The sequence below is a fragment of the Hydra vulgaris genome, chromosome 12 (assembly GCF_038396675.1).
Source record: "Hydra vulgaris chromosome 12, alternate assembly HydraT2T_AEP".
Taxonomy (NCBI): Eukaryota; Metazoa; Cnidaria; class Hydrozoa; order Anthoathecata; family Hydridae; genus Hydra; species Hydra vulgaris.
Genome location: NC_088931.1, coordinates 39,068,922 through 39,084,939, shown reverse-complemented (window position 1 = coordinate 39,084,939; position 16,018 = coordinate 39,068,922).

Sequence of the window (16,018 nt, the reverse complement as noted above, 5' to 3'; positions counted from 1 at the left end):
TCAAATCCTGCACAAAGAAATACTCAATTTTCGGTGATTTAGTTGACCCATGGAGCTCATTATCCATGACAACGCGAAGAATGCAGTCAAGTACATGGTGCTGGCAACGATGAACTTGGGTTTGGGGTGACCTTTCTCTTCGAAAATTTGCTGCAGCCGAACAACAACGCCTGTCTTTTTGAAGGTATTCACATTTGTTGTGTCGGCAACAATCATCACAATTGATCCCCACAGGTTGAAATCCTCTTACACATCCTGGAAACTTTCTGCTATTGTTTGAGTTTTCCCATCTTTAAACTTTAGCGCAGTCAACTTAATTTCTTTAGATTCATTCTTGAGGACCACGGCCTAATATTCAAAGTCCTCAATGTGTTTGCCGTCAAAGTGTATGCCCCACTTCTCCAGATGAAGCATGCTCACCAAGTGTTTTTTCAACTGAGCAGCTCTCGTGTAGATAGCCTTGTGGGTTGCTGATTGACTTAGGGTTGGGATTTCAATGCCCTCACCAGAAAACTGGCGGCATACCATAAGTGTGGACATTGCTTCCATTGCTCTCTTTTGCTTGGATGGGTGGATGGTATTGGCACTAGCAGGTTTGCCAGTTGAATAACCAACGTAACCTTTGTTTTCAATTTGCAGTTTGTAGAGGATCTCATCCTCTTTGCACAATCATTCGCCTTTCATCTTGGTCATGTCAAACATTTCAATGAATCAAAGTTTTGTTTTTTTCTGCAGCGCTCGTAGTCTTTCAGAAGTTTAGCTAGCACAAATGCACAGTGATTTAGAAACACCTAAAATTTGGCCAAAATATAGTTTTTTGAGTAGCGAAATTTAAACAATGTTATTAGCTAACTATTTTCTACAGTTTCTTATATTTCTAATGGTATAAAAAAATAAGTACTGAAATAATAGATTTAATTGTTAATTTTTGTTTGAAAATGACCGAAAACAGCTCTTTTTTATCGTTAAAAATTTATCATTATTAAAACTTAATTTTCTCCCTAAATACAAAAGCTTTTATTTTAATTTTCTTTGTAAACGAAATTAATAGATAAATTTATCTTAATTTGTAAAATAATGTAAATATGTAAATTTATGAGTTTAAACTGATTTTTTATCTTAAATTTCCTTCGCAAAGCCAATTCTTTTTTTAAAGAGAGTTTGTATCATTCTGTTAAAAACTAAAAAGTTAGCGGGCCCAACTTGCCCCATTTTGAAATAACGTGGTTTTAAAAAGCTCATTTTATAAAAAAATTAACTATGAAAATGCTAATACGACATATATATATATATATATATATATATATATATATATATATATATATATATATATATATATATATATATATAAATGGCTTGATCAGATACATGCAGGAAGTTCAAAGTTTTGCTCTATAGATCTATAAGCTTTACAGCAATTAAACCGATCCTCTCTCTCCGTTCTTTGGCTGTGGATTCAAGAAATTTGAAGCGTCCAATGATGTGGTTTTTCAAGGGCATGCGACTCCGTTCGATCAATGGGTGCTTCATAGATTGACACGTTGCCTCTTCTTGATGGCTTGAAACTGGACTAAGTTCTTTGTCCAGGTTTCCTTTTTCTTCTCCGTGTTAGAAAAGCTCTTTTTGAACGACATGTTGTCTTCTACTCAGCAACTAAAATAGGAAAGGCTTTAACGTCAATATTAATTACGTAACAAATTAAAGAAACTGTTATTAAGTTTTCAATTGAACTTTTATTGTTAATATCTTTTATTTCAAAAAATGCAAATAACGATTATAGAAAATGAAAAAAGCAGATACTAATAAAATATTATATGCTCAATTATAATTTGCGAAAGAGTTAAATGTAACTTACCAAATAATACAAGGATCTATTTATACTTAAACTATAGAGAATGCCCAATAATTAAAATAAGGCAATAATAATGTTGACACCAAATTAAGATAATTAAAACTACCCGCTTTGAACACCTCGCTTATATACCAGTTTATATTCCATTAATACGATGTTCTGGAAAATAATATTATATATTATTTTCCAGAACATCGTATGACGCACAGCGTTATACGATGTTCTGGAAAATTCTATACATTTCTCTGCCACTATTATTATTGCACTGATGGTTCTGTCTTCCAGTGGGTAGAGAAGCATTTCACAGCTTTGGAACTCTTAAGTTGGGATATTGTTGACAGCAGGTCTTCATAAGCCGCCTCTTCATAGTACTGGTTTGAAAACCAGGCCCGCGACCATGTAGTTGCAACGAAATCGCAAGTTATCCTCAGCTGTTCTCGCCAGTTTGGAAGAATGAAAAATGCAATAAGGGCAAAAATGCCTCTTGAGTTCTACCTCGCACTGTGCAGTGATGGCAGCTTGTGCCATTTGATACGAGGCCATTTTTCCTCATTTTTGTAAAACTTGTATGCTTCACAAAGCTGAAAAAGAAATTTAAAATCATCTCTCCAGCCAAGGTTCTTATACTCTGCTATATACTGCTGTGCCCTTGTAGCTATATACTGCTGTGCCCTTATACTCTGCTATATACTGCTGTGCCCTTGTAGGCGTTTTTTGAATCATCATAATGCTCCATAATCTCATCAATAAATTTGTAGTTAATGTTAGGCGACTGTATATAGACTGTATAGGAAAAAAGAAATCCAACGCATTTCGTAGAACAAGATCAAGAATGTGGTGTTGGCAGCCGATGTATTGAGGTTCATTGAATCCCTTGTCTCGAAATGTTTTCTGAAGCTTGGCTACAACTCCATTCTTGCCACCAGTATTTACAGCTGTTGTGTCAGAGATGATCATCTGAATACTGTTCCATGCATTGTAATCATCAAGTAGGTCCTGTAGTGCTTTATATATGTTTGCAGAGGATCCTCTGTCACAAACCAAAATGCCAAGTTTTCATGTTCTTTTGTAATTTTTCAAGCACACAACTTGGTACTCAGTCTTGTCAATTTTCTTACCATCAAAATGCAAAGAAAATTTCTCTTCAGAGATCAGTTCCATGAGGCGGTTCTTAACTTGTTCTGCATCTCTGATTGTTCGACGCTAGACTCCAGACTGTGATGGTGTTGGGACACAAACTCCATCCTCAGCCAGGCTTTAAAGCACCCGTGACGTTTTTCTGGTTGACAAAGAGTGACTAGACACTAGTTTGGCAGCCGACTTAGTTGACTGGCGTGTTGCACGCTTTCTGGGAGATTCTCCTGGAACTGCCTTCGAGTCACCACTGCTGCTTCTTTCCTCAGAATCCTCACTATCGCAGGAAAGTGGTACGGAGATAACCGCTTGGTTTGTCGAGGGTTCTGATGTGCTTTTGGCCCTTTTTGATGGATGGATTGTTGACGTAGGACCGCTTTCATAGTTGTATATCCCACCCTGCCATCTGATTCAATTTGTACTTTGTACAGTTGTTTGTCCTCACTACAAATCCAATTTCCATCTGGTTTTGTTATATCGAACAGATGAGCAAGATTTTCTTCACATACTGCATTTGGTCGCTTTCTGTGTTTCTCAAATGATGTGATAAGTTTGTTAACATTAGCAAACACTTGTTGTTTGGAAAGAACAGGAAAATTAAACTTCTGCCAAAGATTCATCAATTCCTCGGATACTTTTGTTAGTCGATTATGTCGTCCTTTCAATTCATCAAAGAGTCCCAAGAGTCTTCCAACGATATCTCTGTTGGAAGGCATTTTACACAACTTGTCGCTCATATCCTGTTTTATCTGCGGTATATTAGGACGGCGCTTCGTGCTTGATTTCACGAAGCAGGTGAAATGTGGACACAAATTTTGTGTCCACATTTCTTCAGCTGCTTCCACTACTGATTTTGACTTTTTACTTTTAAAGGACGTATTTTCAAAAAGAAGCATTAGTATATATATAATATATATATATATATATATATATATATATATATATATATATATATATATATATATATATATATATATATATATATATATATATATATATATATATATATATATATATATTGTTAATATAATTATACAAAATGCTAAAATGCCTACTTAAATAACATTTCAAAGTGGTTTGTGCGTAACCTTACCCAGGAAAAAAAGTTTTATAGAATTTCTATAAACTTTTGGAACATATGGTCGATAGAAATTCTATAGAATTCTATAGAATCTCTGTTAATTTCTATAGAAATTCCAATAGAACTTTTTTTTCTACTTTTTAATTTATAGAAAAAAAGGTTTCATAGCAATTTCTATGGAAATTAATAGACATTCCATAGAAATTTTATAGCATTTCTATATAATTTATATAGGCCATATGTTTCAAAAGTTTATAGAAATTCTATATTCTATATTCTATATAATTTAATTCATTCGTGCTACAGGATATATTGTTTGAGAAAAAAAATCACAAAGTTCTCAACCTTATATATATATATATATATATATATATATATATATATATATAGATATGTATTGATATATATATATGTATTGATATATATATATGTATTGATATATATATATATATATATATATATATATATATATATATATATATATATATATATATATATATATATATATATATATATATATATATATATATATATATATATTGCTTTGCATTCAATCAGATTAATTACGCTCGGCTTGCTCCATTGTATTTCGCAACAATGATTGAACTTGAGTTCAATACTTTACAACCTTGGAATTATTTAAAAGAGAGCTTTGCAATCATCAAAAGTGAAATAGCATTTCAAAATATTGGTTTTGATCACGCATTGGAGCAAGAAAACAAAGTGTTGAAAGTAACTGGTGGTGTAAAATGCTTGACTTAAACCTCTTTTGGTTTGTTCAAAAATTACAGCATGGGTTTAAAACTTTTGATATCAGTTTTCAAAGAAATGAATCAGTGGTGAACATTTCAAACAGTATTACCTATAGAGGTTTCAAAAAAGTTGTTACAACATGCAATGATTGCCAATCATCTTTACCATTGTTTCATCAAAGAGCGTTTAATTGGATCTGAATTAATTTGGTTACCGTTTGTGAAGTGTGCGCTGCCAACGTTTAAAAGATAAGGAAGAAAGATTACAAAGTGTTAGTGTTGATTACTATTAGAGAAGAAACATGTTTAATTAAAAGAAGAATGAATATTAATTTCGCGATTTAAAAAACATTAAAAAAGACATAATTATTTAGGATTAAAACATCAGAAGGAAAATTGTTCATTCTAATTTTTCTTAAGGATTTTGCTAAACGTTTTGTTATATCACTTTTGAAAAATGCCAATGGTTACAACTTAATTAGACTTGTATTTGATTGCTATATAGGTCCGTCTCTTAAAATTAGACTAGATTTTCAATAGAAGCGGCCGGTCTGGTTACATACTGTTAACACATGGAAACCCAGTAAAGCTTTTGAACAATTGGGTTTTGAACGATTGGGTGTATTTTTTAATCCATATGTGTTGACTACAAAACTCTCAATACTTTGAAGAGTAACCTGATTCTGCAATGACTCATTATACTGAGTTATTGCCAAATCAGGTTACTGTTCAAGGTATTTAGAATTTTGTAGTCAACACATATGGATTAAAAAATATGCCCAATACCATACAAATCTTGGGTAGCTAAGATGGTTACTATTCTCAAAGCATCATTGAGATGCTGCGCAGTTACCACCTACCACGAGCGCTCTAAAATACAAAATATTTTGACCTCATTTTTTATATCAAGTGTTAAGAAGATCTTCTTAACACTAGACATACAAAACGAGGAAGATCGGATTGTCTTCCTGCTCCATTTAGGTTTAATTGAATTGAATGTTTGTGGGTGTAGTGAGGATTGCAGTACGAAGAGGTACAAGTGTTTTAAAAACAACTTTGCCTGTACGGAAATGTGCAAATGCACGGGGTGTGTAAACACCAATATTCACGGCTGCAGTTATAAGGAGCAAGAGATAGAACCTGATACAACCGACATAGAAGACTAATATTTATATTTATATGTTTATATTTATATGTTTATATTTATATGTTTATATTTATATGTTTATATTTATATGTTTATCAAATTTTATTAGTTTTACTTATCACGTGCGTTGTGTTATTCAAATGGTCTTTTTATAAAAATATAGTTTTATTTATACCTAATAAGTTGTAAAAATGTTTAAATATAATAAAGAAATTTTGTCATTATGTTTTTTGTTTCAATCCTATCAAAATAATTGATTTTGTTTAGTTTTTCCTAAATGTTTTTTTCAATACAGTCATTGGTCTTTTTAAGTTGTTTGAATAGATTTTTTTGAACTCTTTCTAATTTTTAAATAATTTCTTATATTCCCTGTATATAGTTCGGTAACTTTCATCTCTATTTTTCAAATACTTTATGTATAGCTTTTGCTTTGTTTTTGATAATTTTTAAGTTTTGTTGGTGATTCATGGGAAACAGGGTACGTCATACAATTTTTTTTGATATTCGGGAGTTATGTTATTATGGTTATGTCATTTTATATGGGATATTCTAAGCAATATTCAACTAAAAAAAAATTTTATATATATATATATATATATATATATATATATATATATATATATATATATATATATATATATATATATATGTATACATATATATGTATATTTACATATATGTGTGTGTGTGTGTGTGTTTACTACTATCGTTTAAATTTATAATTAGACTTGTTTAATTAATGTACTTTATGATTCAATGATAAATTGTAATCTTTGAATCATAACTTGGTGTTCACAAGTATTAAAAATGTTTAAATTTTATTTTTTTGTAGGAGATGTCTTCTACTCGTAAAAGAAACCTTGGTGGTATTTGACAGCCTTGGTATTAAAACAATGATCTTAGTCTAAAGCTTTGTTTAAGAGCCCTTTAGTCATATTTACACGCTGTCAAATAAAATTCTATTTGTCTGGAGTATTTGCCAATATTTGATTTGTCTGCAAGATTAGCCAATATTTAATTTAAATTTTGGTTGTCCTATAAAATTATCATTTCGTAATATATATTGATTTTTTTCTTTGCATGGATATAAATTGATACAATTTGCAAACAAACCGTCCAAAGAAGCAGCCATTTGATTTTATAAATGAATGGTTCCCGGGGGAAATGATCAAACTATAAATGTGATTGGCTCAGATTCTACAAATTCAATAGCTGGATAAGGATGGTGGATTAAATTATTTTGATAGACTTTTTGAAAGAAAATGTTTTTAGTCGATTTGCAAGTCGCATATAAATGAGCTACCTTTGAGACAATCGATTAAAAATCTCGATGAACCTGCCAACTCCAAGGATGACCTATAGAAAAACTATTATAAAAAGTAAGTTAAATATGACGATCAGAAAAGTTTGAATATATTAGTCTGATTGAACCTCTGATTAAAATTCTGGATGACATTTTAAGGTCTACGTCAACAGATGTTCTATTAATCTAAAAGTTAATTTTCACAATTAACATAAAAATGAAAATAAATAATTTAAAGAAGGTAATAGAAGTTGTAAAGCAAGTGAAAGAAACACCAGTTACTGTTTGTGGCTTTCAAAGAAGCGACAAAAAAGACGGTTTTATTTGAGGAAAAAAGACGGTTTATGGACGGTTTCAAACACGGTTTTAATAGAGGAAGAATAAAGCCTAGGAATGTTTTTTCAAGTCAATTTTTAAAGAAAGATTTAATGAAACTGTTTCGTTGATGTAAAAGCCTAATTTCAGTGAAATATTTATTATCCTTCATGATGTATATAGTAAAATAATTTGATTTTTTAGATATAACATTTTCAAGCTACTAATTGGCATAAGTTTTATTTGTATTAAACCCTATATTTTAGTGTTCAAAAATTATTATCAAGTAAAATTTGCAACCTCCTTATTATGGACAGGGTGGAAAATTTACATGATCATAGGCTCCAATTAATTTAAATTAAGAAGAAGATAGCAAAATCTAGTATTATATTAGCATTGTCTTCACGTGTAGGAACTAGAGAATATTTTGGACATTTTTTTTTACAGGATCAAATTATCCACACTATTTTATAAAATATACATAATCATACTTAAGTTTAGAGTTTGCCCAAATGTTGAAAGTGTTGTATGTGAAACACCGAAAACCGTGTGGGCACCAATGAACAAACCTAATTAAAAAATGCTTGCCTAATTTACTAGGGCTTTTAGTAGTGCAAAAACTATTTTTTCATATAGTTGGTAACAAAATTGCTTATTTTGTAAAACTATGTTGTTTGGTAAGTTGTTTTAATTAACTATTTAATTGCTATTAACTAATGTTGTACATTTTAAATTTCAATTGGAAAAAACTTTTAAAAAAGATCAAAAGGAATCGAATTTATTATCTATTGAGAAAACAACATGATATGAGTACAACAATCTTTAAAATTTGTTAGACATGCTATATGCTTCTGTTACCGATAAAGAAGATCTATTTGAATTTTGTTAGAACAACCCCTTTCCCCCTCCCCCAGTGGGCACGGTACGTTTTTTAAACGTTCTTTGGACGTTTTCAATATATTTAAACCTAATAAAAGCGTCCAAAAACGTTTTAAAAACGTACTGTGATCACTGGGCCATTTGGTACTTATATATTTTATATGGCATTGGATAAGTGAGTAGTAAAGTTAAATTAATGCATGTTTATGTATAAAATTACTCACTTTTTATAATATTCCATTGTTTTTGGAAACTTTGTTGGGCAAAGTTTTAATATGATTTTTCCATGTGAGATTCTCGTCAATGAAAACACCAAGGAAATGTATAACTTTTGATTATTTTATTTGAGTATTATCAACATTTATATGAAGCATATCATTTGGCAAAAGATTTTCTTTGATTTTATAATGAAATAAAGTCAATTAATTTTTTTATATGTAAATTGAGAGTTTATTTGACTTAAACCATTGTGAAATTTTAATTAGCTCCATGCTCATGTCATTAAATTTGTTATGATATTACCCAGCTAGCACACATACGTTGATAAAACGTTAGAACAATGTCGCACGTTGCGGTGGTCCAACATTAACCACCAACGTTGTTTTTATATCATTTTGGTTACAAAACAACGTTACTAACAACAAAAAACAATGTTGGCTCAACGTTGTATTTTAATTCGGCATTGCGTATTTTACGTCGATTTAACGTTGTACTTAACGTTGACACAACGTTGTAATTTAGTTGGTGAAACGTTGTATTTAAAGTTGATTCAATGTTATTTTTTACCATTGCACAACGTTATATTTAATTTTTTTGAGAATTAAATTTATTGGTTTATATTTTAGTATATATATATATATATATATATATATATATATATATATATATATATATATATATATATATATATATATATATATATATATATATATATATACATATACTCACTAAAAATTACACATTTAAACGCATGTATTATTGTATATATATTTACACATATATACTTCATCCATTTTGATAAATCAACATTGCTGATGACGTTTGTTTATACTTATTATAATTGATGATACTGGTTATCATCAGTTATAATAAGTGTATACCTGATCAAACATGAATGATGCCTTTTTATTAGCATCTGATTAAAGAGGCATTATCTATTTTTGTTTTGGTTGCGGCCTAATATTTTTTTGTATAAGAAAGAGAAAAATATATTTTAATAATATAAGCTTTTTCTGAAGTTTTAATGATTGCTACTGTAAAGCTTACCCAACGTCATTATCGGCTTGACAATGAAATGGATTGTGCCACTTGTTATTGCTTATATTCTTCTTTTCTTTTTTCTTTTTTTTTTAAATATATATATATATATATATATATATATATATATATATATATATATATATATATATATATATATATATATATATAATTATGGTTTGTAAGAATTATTCACATATCTCAAGGTATATGCTAGTGTAAAAGGAAAGATTCAGGATTATGCGTATTTGCTTGCATGCTTTTTAGAAATATAGTTTCTTTGTACTAATTCTTTTTTTTTATTTTTTTTTAATTTTTCCTAACCACTACATAACAAAAACTTAAAGTAGGACTTTAGGACTGATGATTTTTATTTTATTAAGTCTTTAGAAAAACGTTTTATGTTATATAGTGCTACGTTTTTTAATTTTTGTTGTTTTATATTTACGGTATAGACTAAGAGGGTTGGTGATAAAACCAATTATGTCTTCTTCTATATGGCAAAATTTATATAACAAAAAAACTGAAATTTTTGGAAGAAAAAGAATACTTAAAAATTATATTAATATGTATTTTTATACTTGATTTCTCTTGATGCAAGCACATAGTTGATCCAATGTATATAACCCAACGTTATTCCAATGTAAATGGATCAAAGTTGATTCAATGTATATAATCCAACGTTATTCCAACGTAAATGGATCAAAGTTGATTCAATGTATATAATCCAACATTATTCCAATGTAAATGGATCAAAGTTGATTCAATGTATATAATCCAACGTTATTCCAATGTAAATGGATCAAAGTTGATTCAATGTATATAATCCAACGTTATTCCAATGTAAATGGATCAAAGTTGATCAACTGTGAGTAAAAGCAGTTGCTTTTTTTATTCACCCATCGTAATGAGCTGAAAAGATTATAAAACAGATGTTAAAACCATATAAAATAGTTGTAAAAAGTATATTTAAACTTGTGTTTACTTTTTTTTTAAACAAATTTATTTGCATGATATGTAATTAAATATGTAACAAATATATATATATATATATATATATATATATATATATATATATATATATATATATATATATATATATATAAAACCCTTTATAAAACTCATTTTTCTTAAAAAACAATTAACGTTGAAGGCACTTTTCAAAATCAGTTATATCAGCTGCCATCTACAGGACCGAGGAGCCAAGTATAGCCTATTGTAAAGAAAACCATAATTAAAATAATTAAAAATAATTATTACCGATAGGGACGATGATTAAGCATATGTTTAAAAATTCATGTGACTCCATATTAGTAGGAAGTTATAGAAAAGTAAATTAGTAAAAATTAAAAAAGAACAAAATAGAAACAGGATTTATAAAAACTATTTAACCCAGAGCATTTTGACAATGGTGTTCAATTTTGAAACCAATATCTTTTAATGAAAAGCCAACTTATTGAAATAATCTCATTCAAAGAGCAAAATTATTAATAGCACTAAAGATAAAAAAAGATTAATGTGAGGTATAAAAATTGTACTATAGTAATATCAAATGTTATCTTGGTTTTTAGTGAATGATTAAAAGCAGTTAGAGAAACTAGCTGTAATCATTTTTAACGATAGACACCAACGGGAAGGTAAGCTAAGTTGTCTATCAAGACTTTTGTCTTGATAGACAACTTAGCCGGGCTTCTTATGTCGAAAGGCTTTATAATCTTCATACGTAAGTTCTAAAAATAAAACATTACAACAATAACATCACAACAATTATGCAAAACATTAGCTAATAGCTTCAGATATTTGTAGGATCACATTACAGTAAATATTAACAGACATGTTTTCCATATACATATAACTATAAAAGGCCAGACAACAGACATTAAATATATAACAATAAGGGATTGTCCGTAAATTACGCAATAGAAAAAATATTTGAAAAATAGAAGTAGGAGATATTAAGCTTTTTTTTTTTTAATTTAAGTTTATGGCAAAAATTAGATTATGTTTTTGATGAAAAAAAAATTTTTTTAATTGTCAGGTTGGTTATTTTTTAATTTAATTAATGTTATATTTTTGAGCTAATTTAAATTAATATGAGCACTTTTGCTACTTTTTTAAAACCTCTGTGTTTTTAAGAAAAAATTTCGGGTGTCCAAATATCTAAGTGAATCATGAATAGGGATCCCTAAAAATTGATTATTCGCAAAAATTTTGGATCCAGTATAATTATATATGAAAATATTCCAATTTCCACTTAAGGTGCTCATATTACCATAATCTATCCAATACTTTACAAAAAAAATATTACCATAATCTATCCAATACTTTACAAAAAAAAAATTTTATATATATATAAATGATGGGTGGTCAGACCCCCCATACTGAATCCACCTCTGAAATGACCGATGCGTCAAAGGTCCGGGCTTCTTATGTCGAAAGGCTTTATAATCTTCATACGTAAGTTCTAAAAATAAAAATATTTTTTTAACTGACATTTAAAATTTTTAATTTTAACTAATGTAGCAATATTATAATTAAGAAAATGTATTACTTATAATCAAGCAAATATTACAGCAATTGAGAACTTATAATTACCGTTTGGTGTTTTATCTAAACAAAAACAAAAAACATATACCTAAATTTTCTTCTTGCTTGCTAAAAGATAAATAAAAACACATACAAAAGACATTTTTAATGAAATTTCACCTATTCCATTTGACAACTCGTCTAGATGGAAAAAATTTGTAAATATATGAACATTTGAATATTTTTAAATAAGTACATGTATATAAGTACATAACATAAGTACATTTACATAAGTAAGAAAAATTTAAAAAAATAGTAAAAAAAAAAGTTGTTTAAACTATTAATATTTTGATAAAATGCTTTTAACTAAATTACAAACTAAATTAAGAACAGTATGCTTAACTTACCAAAAAATTGCCGACTTTGTTTCTATGCTTTATGGTTAGACCTTTGTATCAAATAATAAATGTCGACCTGATGCCGACCTCAAAAAGATTGAGGTCGGCATTAGGCTCATTTTTCCTAATTCCGAGGGTTGTAAATATATATATATATATATATATATATATATATATATATATATATATATATATATATATATATATATATATATATATATATATATATATATATATATATATATATATATATATATATAAATGTATATATATATATATAGATATATATAAATATATATATATATATATATATATATATATATATATATATATATATATATATATATATATATACATATATATATATATATATATATATATATATATTTATATATATATATATATATATATATATATATATATATATATATATATATATATATATATATATATATATATATATATATATATATATATATATATATTACCAATTAAATGTGTTCATACATAACCAACAACTAAAGATTATATATCTTTATTTATATATACAATATATTTTTGCTTATCCAATTTTATTCCAATGTAAATGGATCAAAGTTGATCCAATGTATACAATCCAACATTAAACTATACACATTGGGTTAACGTTAATCCATATACATTGGATCAATTTGGGGTTATACACATTTGTTCAACGTTGATTCATATTCGTTGGATCAACGTTGAGTTTACATCGAAAAAAAAAACAACTTTTGCAATGTTTTTGCATACGTTGGACCAATATAGTTTTGCTAACTATTTTTAATCACGTGGTTATTAAAGTTTTTATATACGATAAAACTAACATTAGATCAACGTTGTATTTGCATTGAAGAAAACAGCCGACGTTCGCGATGTATTTACATACGTTGGCCCAACGTATATGTGCTAGCTGGGTATTACTAGATAGAAAAAAGTTTGTGTCATCATTAAATTTGAGGCATTATAAAGATCATTAGTATAAATGAGAAAAAGAAGTAGTCCAAGTATAGAACCTTGAAGGACACAATAAGATATATCTCGTAAATTTGTAGAGGAGAATACATCAATTTGTACAAATTGTTTACAACTGTTTAATAATTAATTTTTATTAATTATAATAAATTACCACTGATTCCATAAATTTTAAATTTTTTTATAAGAATCTCATGATCTATCGTACCTTTTGGCTTTCGATAGATTTATAAAAACTCCGAGAGTACGTTGTGATTTCTTAAACGAATCAACAATATTCCTTGCTGAAACGAATCAAAAATAATTCCTCTAAACACTTGTAAAGTGCAAGTGTTTAGAGGAATTATTTTTTTTTAACACATACATTAATAAGGCTTGTATTTTATTTACAGAAAGATGATCAAATTTTGTTGTAAAAAATCCTTTCAAAATCTTTGAAAAACAAGAAAGTACAGAAATTGGATACTAGTTACTTATATATGATAATCCCCCCCCCCCCTTCCTTTAAATATTGGTGTAACTTTAACTATCTTTAGTTGATAAAGAAATGTTCCTTGTTTTTTTATAATCTCGTAAGAAGATTATACCCGGATAATGTAACCATTTATACTATCTGGACCTCGCGCTTTATTAATTTTTAGATATAAGCACATTCAAACTCTTTAATGGAAGCTTCAAAGTTATTTAGTATAAAATTTACGGAAAGAATAAAGTTATTTATAGTGTTAGTTATAATTGGAGTATTTTTTTGCAAAATTTGGATCAACAGTTGCAAAAATGTTGTTTATTTGATTAACTATTTCTTTAGGATTATAAAAAAATGATAATTGTTTTGAATAACTTTTGGCAATTTGCATGTTTTAATTTTACAATTGCCAGTAATATCTGTGCTTATCTCAAAAGTCAGCAAGTAAGAACAGCAAAGACACAAAAAAAGCTTTATACCAATAACAACTTTTCAGAATGAGCTAGATGACTTAATTAGAGGTTTATGTCTTATTAAGTCAGAAGCTGAAATTATGCCTTATTAATTCATATGTTGAACTTTTTTCATCAAGGCTGAAGGAATATAATCTGCTTGGCAAAGATTGCAGAACACGTGTGTACCAAAAACGACATAAAGAATCTGAAATTTGCTATGACTTGTGTAATGATGTAACTTATTTTAAAAATGTGAGTGATTTATTTACTTTCCTTAGACTTGAACATGATCCTGCAAAATGTACAATGTTTATAGATAGCTTAAAACAAAGTCTCAAAGCAGTGCTGCTCCACAACAACAAAAAATCACTTTTTTTTCCTACTCCCTACTCTGTACATAATAAAGAAGACATACAATAAAAAGTCAAAGAAATTCTTGACGAAAATAATTATTCTGAATTCAAGTAAGATATTTATGATGATTTCAAGATGCTTGGCTTGCAAAGAGAATGTACAAAGTATATTTCTTTTACTTATTAGACAGCAGAAGTGATGATCACTACAAGAAATTTCATTGGCCCCTACAATTAGAACTTTAGCTAGAGTTGTTTAATGTTTTCTAGCAGTTTCCAGTAGGTTCCAACAAAGATATAACACACAATTCCGCCCATTTTCTCTTCATATCAAACTAGAGTTGGAAAAACCGCTTGTAAAGGCGGAAAAATTTTTGGAGGAAAAGTCTTACAACAAATTTGCGCTTACATCAAGATAATAAAAAGTTAAGCATAAATAAAAACTATCGATGTTGCGACAAAAAGGTTTATGAATTCAGTGGCAAAAAATCCATAATCAAACATTGAAAAATCTAATGGGCAAGATCTTTGTAACATTGTGTAATGAAACATATAATACTAAAATAATCTAAAATATCTGTTTCAATGGCTCAGGCTTTTTGAGAAGTTTTTAGAAATTAATTTGTCAATATATTGTTTATAGCAGAGGCTAAGGTTGTATTTTGCCGATAGATCTGTTAATGATTAGAAGAGTATTTTCAACTTATATAAGGCATAATATTAGAATATTATCACAGGAACATATCAAAAAAATGTTTCCTAGTATTGGCATGTTTGTTGCAGTTTAAACAATATATGTTTTCAAACCGTAAAAAAGTTTTATTCACTTATAAAAATTTTTATTAGTTACAAAGAAAAATTTTTTCATTACATTTTTTATTTTTTTGTGCTTCATTAATTTTTCAGTTCCTCTGAAATTTTTAGATGCGTTAAAAATTTATTAATAGTTTAAAAATTCGGTTTTATAATTATTGTTCTTTTTTTTTTTTCTTTTACTTTCAATTAGTATTATAATATAATTCATCGAGTTCTTTCAACCGCTACTTCGTTTGCTTTTTTAAAACATTTTAAAGATATCTTTTACCGCATTTACACATTCGCTACAAC